Here is a 6,000-nt window from a genome sequence, read left to right on the forward strand (position 1 = left end):
GTTCACAAGTTTGTAGCGTTTGTATCAAAAGTACTTCTATAACAAAAGTATGTTTACTGAATATGTACTTTTATACCAAACAAATGTTTACTAAATGAGTACTTTTATACCAAAAGTATGTATATAAAGAGTATACTTTTATATAAAAATATGTTCACTGGAAGTGTACTTTTATACCGAAAGTATGTTTGCTAAAAGAGTTCTTTCTTGACAAAAGTACGTTTTAATGTATATAAGTATTAATTTAACTTATATAATTGTTTGCTTAAGGCGTGACTATCAAGGTTACAATAAGTTCCCATAATCAAGTTGTTGACTAGTTATTGCCCCTCACGACGCTTCATCGGACGTCGTAATGTTTAGATAGGTATCACACGTGACTTAACCGTCGATGGTTGTAGCTAGCAACCTTGGGTGGGGGTGTCAACCCGTATAGATCTATATATGACTCTCCCACTTACTTAAGATTTAACGATTATGGGCAGAGATCTTGGCTAAGTATTAAATTTAGATGATGAATATGTCTCATTCAACCATCATTTACATAGTCATAATTATTGTAGTCTTAACTTTAAGATTTTAAGTTGCTAGACCAATGTTTCGTTGTGCAATTATATTAATATATAATTAAAGAGTTTAATTATCTTTTAAAAATTAAATGTGCCGCATAACGGCATTATATGAAAATTATTCATTCTTAAACAGGTAGAGTAACGACATTATATAATATTATCCATTTAGAATAACAACGTAATATAAAAATAATATATTTTAAACAGACCGAATAACGACATAGTATAAAAAATAATCCATTATATAAATATTGTCCATTTTAAACGGAAGTAGTAACAACATAAATAACAACAATGTTTATATCATAAGAATAATAACGATATATAATAAGTTAACATGTATTCCCCTCTAAAATTGATAAAATATCGAAAAAGAGGCTACGAAACACTCTCGAAGCAAAAGTTCCCACGATTATTCCTTGATCTTTTTTTTTTATTTGAAATTGATGTCTTGCAACTATTATATATATGTTTTCTCATTATTTTCTATAAAATGGTATCGTTTAAAATTTGTGAGATGTGTTTCTATTTATACTCAATTTTAAGATATTAATTGTCCAGTAATTGCTTTGTCATTTACAACAAATGACCACGTATCATGGCATCCATTTTACCCTCAATTTTTTTATCCTTATCCTTATACAAAGATACTTTCTTACCTATCTACTATTTCAAAATATCTCTCTAATTATCATTTATTTATACGTATACTATATATGTATATTAATAATAATAATTAAATTAATACTTGCCTCCCTTAGTACTTCAAATGTTCGTATATTCATGCAAATCATTTCGTCCTTTAATATATGTGATACACATATATTGTTGTTTAAAGTTAATAAAATTTTCATAATATAAACTAGAAAGGTTACCCCGCTACACGGGGCCAGATGCTTTCAATGTTGTTTCCTTTTGATGAATGCTTTGATGAATGCGTGTCCATAAAAAATCGAGAAAATGACATAAACTGGCCAAATTAAAAATGGTCAGCAAAAAATGCAGAAAAAAAAAAAAAAAAAAAAAAAAAACTGATTTTCAGACTGGAAATTTGTTGTGTTTAAACTTTAATATATTACAAATAAAGATAATATCAATTATTTTTTGAACGACATCATATATATAAATAAAATAAAACTACAGATAGCTGGCATATTACTATACAAACATACTACAATTAAAGGAAAAAATCATGTGAAGAATAGGGGGACACCAGGTCCTTGGGGTAATATCTTAAGTGTTTGAAGGAGTCACGGAAATTAAGAAGCAACTACTAAACAAAAAATAACCAAAATTCTGTAATGGAAACGGAATGTCCTATTCCATCCCTTATGTGATTCCCACATACCAAACTTTACCTTTTAAATAACTTGACAGCCATACATTTGAGGAGTAAGTGTCAAAATATGTCCCAATAGCTTTCCAGTCAATTCTCTCCTTTGTCCATGCATTCCATGCTCAAAGAACTGAAACAATAACAATCTATCAAAAAAAACTGTAAAAAAAGCATATTTCGTGTTGTAATCAGTCATCAACTGAATAGAGTAAAGCCTATGACTATGCATGTTTCTGTTAACAATAGGCTATGCCTTCTTCTAAGACATAAAAACACAAATCAGAATTTTTTTAATTTATTAAAGCTAAAGCTAGAAATGGAAAAAAAATATATATTTATTAAACATAATGGTTGTTATCTCTACATTGCTATTTGCCTTAACTGTTTTAAAATTTTCTTCAATAGGCTTAGCAGTAATAATTTCATATTTAAATTAGAGACAACAGTAAAGTAGGAAATGTTTAAAAAGCATAAATCCATGGCATGAGAGTATCCTGCAGCTTATTTTATGAGAGGGGTATATATGGAAAGTTTAATCTGTAGTAAATGATTAAAAAATTACGAAAAAAGAAATCAGTAGGATTGTTGAAATACCAATAACAGGATGGCCAATCCTTCAAATAGTAAACTTTTTCAAGAGAATCACAACAGTAAATTCCAATACAAAAAATAAATAAATTATCACACAGTGAACCAAATGTAAGCAGTAGGATACTAAAGACAGGGGTAACTTAGGAAAGGATAAAAAATTAGTGTATTAAACGGATTTTATTTTTCTATAATGGAAGCAGTATGATATAAAACATAAGGGTAAGTTAGGAAAGATCCAAAATTTCAATCAAACACACCTCGTAAAGAACGCCACTTCCATCCTTCTATGCAGGATAACTTTGTTAAGACCTGTAGAAACTTTCAAGTGATAAGTTGTCCAGAAAATAGCAATATACTTTCATGTACATTTTTCCTATATCATCTTACTGTTAAATTGTGTCCGACTACAACGTGCTACTTCGAAACATTTACCTGTCATTATATTGAAAAATCTTTATCGATCCATTAAGTTAGTGAAAGTTATCAAATTTTGTATTGTATTGGATCATTATAGATTACAAATGTGGAATGTGGAAAACCTTTTGTTTGTTAATATGGAATGAACTACTCCGTTTCTGCTCATAAACACAAAACACACAACCAGTCATAAATTACAAACTTGATCTCTAAAACTTATTTTAAAAAATGAACCTAAAATGGTATAAGCTATTAGAACTTTTAGTAATCGAAAATCATCAAAAAGGAGCAACCACTCTTACCTGTTATAAAGGAAGTTAAATATAACATGAAATCTAGGATGTGTCGCATGAATCTCCACCAATTTAGTCTTCCTACTGCCCTGCCCAAATCATAATGATATTCAAAACTAATCAAAAACCTCATCACAGATAACAAATGTATATATGAATATAGAATGAAGAGAATAAGTGAAATCAAATAGCCAGAAACACTGCACAATCTGAAATTAGCAATAACATGTGATTTCTACCAAGCCAACTGTCATTTCTGGTGACCCATTTCAACAAAGCTTCTGCCAAAGCTTCGTGGTTGTCTTCTTCATGCCAAAGCTTCTGTTTATCTACCATTTAATCCTTCCTAGGGGATACATAGTTAATATATATATATATATATATATATATATATATATATATATATATATATATATATATATATATATTGTCGGAGATGATGGAGAGAGCAAGAGATTTTGATGGCGGTAGTGCGAGAGAGACTTACGTGTTGTCTATTTTCCTTCTATGTACCTCTGAGTTTTGTTTGATCCTGTAAGTATAGTGTAATCATGGTTTTTAATTTATTACTGTTGCAGGGTGTTGCATCGTATAGGGTGGTGGGCGGTGGTGGTGAAACCCTCTTCGGTTTCAACTGCCAACCAATTCAAACTATAGATTGAATATAAGTCCGACATCTGCTCTTGCCGACTGAAAGTAACTGAAACATATAGAAATCAAAGCCAGTCGGTAAGCGATGTTAACAGCTTGTTTTGGCAAAGTCTCATTCGTTTTCTCTTTAGTTTGAGCAACTTTCAAAAGAAACAACAAATTCCCAATTGTAAACTTGGAAAAATTGTGTAAAAAATCAACAAAAACAAAAAAAATCGAGCTCGAAATCATATCTTCGCTCGATCCTTTATCTTCTGCTTAACCCAACGATGATTTTCATTGCTCGTATATGAGAATTGAATAAGGAAGAGGCGAAATTAGGGTTGTAATCAAGTTTATCGTATGAAATGCACCTTCTAGCTTTGAAATCCTTCTTATGCTCTGAAAGAATCATCCGACACTTCCAAACTCGTCGACCTAGCTGACCCCAATCATTCCTTCAACAATCGTCACCGACAAAGCATCGAGTGAGTGGTGACCAAATTGAGAAACGAAAATAACAAATGAAGGAAATTTCGGACCTAGTCCATCTACAATCCGCATGAGAGAAGTCATAAAGACGACATATGATAGGAAGAAAGAAACCGGAGGCAATACTGTGTGCATTTTCAGACGTCTAAAGTCGGTGAAGAAGAACTGAGGTCCATGAGTGGAGAGCGTCTGCAGTAACCACATGACAAAAGAGATGAAAAATCGATACAAAGAAGCTGTGAAGAGGTGGAGGAACAAATGGAAGATAGATATTGGCCGATAGAGGCGGTGACAAACACGTTGCATCTATAAACGATTACGAAGGAAACCAAAAAAAATAGAAAAAATAAGCCATGGGAGGGCAGAGGCGGCACGTGCAGGAGACGCAACACTGACGTTAGAAAAGTAACTTATTAGGGGTGTTCATTTGGATGGATCGGTTTGATCCGATCCAATCAAGTGAATCCAATTTGATTTCGGTTTTTAAAATATGGATCCGAATAGTCCAATCTAAATTCAAATCCGATCCGATCCGATCCAATTACAATTCGGTTGGATCGGTTTTTATAATTCGGTTTTCAAAAAACGAAACATTTTAAAACGATATATAATTATAATATTACCCAACTTTACAAAAGAACCAAAAACAAATTATTTAGTTGCATTTTGAAATTTTTAAAAAACTACTAAGAAGATATATTATAGTTAAATATTTTATACATAAAAAACTTTTGAGAGAAAATACATACTAATGTTTTTTTTATCGAGTGAAACGTTTTGAACCTATTTGAAAAAATAAGTTACCAAATTAATAAATAATTATGGATATATATTATAAATAGATAAATAATAAATGTTTATTCGGTTTTTTTGGATTATTCGGTTCTTATTTTATAAACCAAAACCAATCCGAAATCCAAAATAATAATTCGGTTTTGTTAAAAACCAATCCAAGAATCCGAAAATCCGAACCAAATAGTCCAATCCAAATTGTCCAATTGGATAATTCGATTTTATCCGAATAGTGAACAATCCTACAACTTATATGAGAAGGACTAATTAGACGGAAGAAATAAATAAAAGGGGGAAACATGAGAAAAGCATATGAATTTTACTATAGTTAAGTTAGAATAAATTTAATATATATATATATATATATATATATATATATATATATATATATATATAATATATGTGCACGTTTATTTTATAATAAATACACAATTGATCAAACTAATAAATCGATAATTATAAAATATATAATTTATTTATTTATTATTTTTTGTAATTATTGTAACCGAAAACGAAAAATTACCAAATAAATAATAGGTGTTATTTTAAGACGTATCTGCAATTAAATAATCGATAACCAATCTTGTATAACATACATGGTTATTATTTATACAAAATATTTGCGGCTAAATTTTTAACTCTTTAGATAATTCAATTTATATTTCTTATATTTTTAATATAAAATATTGTATTTTCATTACAAATTGTCAAATATTACAAATCAAGCCTATTACATTTGATGTTCGTCAGATTGCGAGTGACGACCGTTTACTTAATTTGACTTTGTCACATTCTTCCCGTGTTAAAAGAATTTCGTCCCGAAATTTATTTAGTGGACGGAACATTGTTGAATAGTTGGGGGTACTTACTCTTCAAT

At 30.1% G+C, this 6,000-nt stretch overlaps 1 long non-coding RNA gene across 15 annotated transcripts; it reads right to left on the reverse strand.

Moving 5' to 3' along the window:
* Nucleotides 1–1,727: 1,727 nt before the first annotated feature.
* LOC145069023 (uncharacterized) lies at nt 1,728–4,632 on the reverse strand. Of its 15 annotated transcripts, none has more exons than XR_013689216.1 (7): nt 4,382–4,632; nt 4,214–4,297; nt 3,697–3,909; nt 3,449–3,555; nt 3,219–3,293; nt 2,757–2,808; nt 1,728–2,038 (listed from the first exon to the last, which is right to left on the reverse strand). It is a non-coding gene; the product is annotated as an uncharacterized LOC145069023 (long non-coding RNA). The 15 variants fall into 15 exon arrangements; XR_013689225.1 differs by adding an exon at nt 3,039–3,074 and having other exon boundaries at nt 2,757–2,931; nt 4,214–4,632; XR_013689222.1 differs by adding an exon at nt 3,039–3,074 and having other exon boundaries at nt 2,757–2,931; nt 3,219–3,298; nt 4,214–4,632.
* Between the last annotated feature and the right edge of the window lie 1,368 nt (nt 4,633–6,000).

Source organism: Lactuca serriola, chromosome 8 (genome assembly GCF_051521515.1).
Source record: "Lactuca serriola cultivar US96UC23 chromosome 8, Lser_US96UC23_V15, whole genome shotgun sequence".
Lineage (NCBI taxonomy): Eukaryota > Viridiplantae > Streptophyta > Magnoliopsida > Asterales > Asteraceae > Lactuca > Lactuca serriola.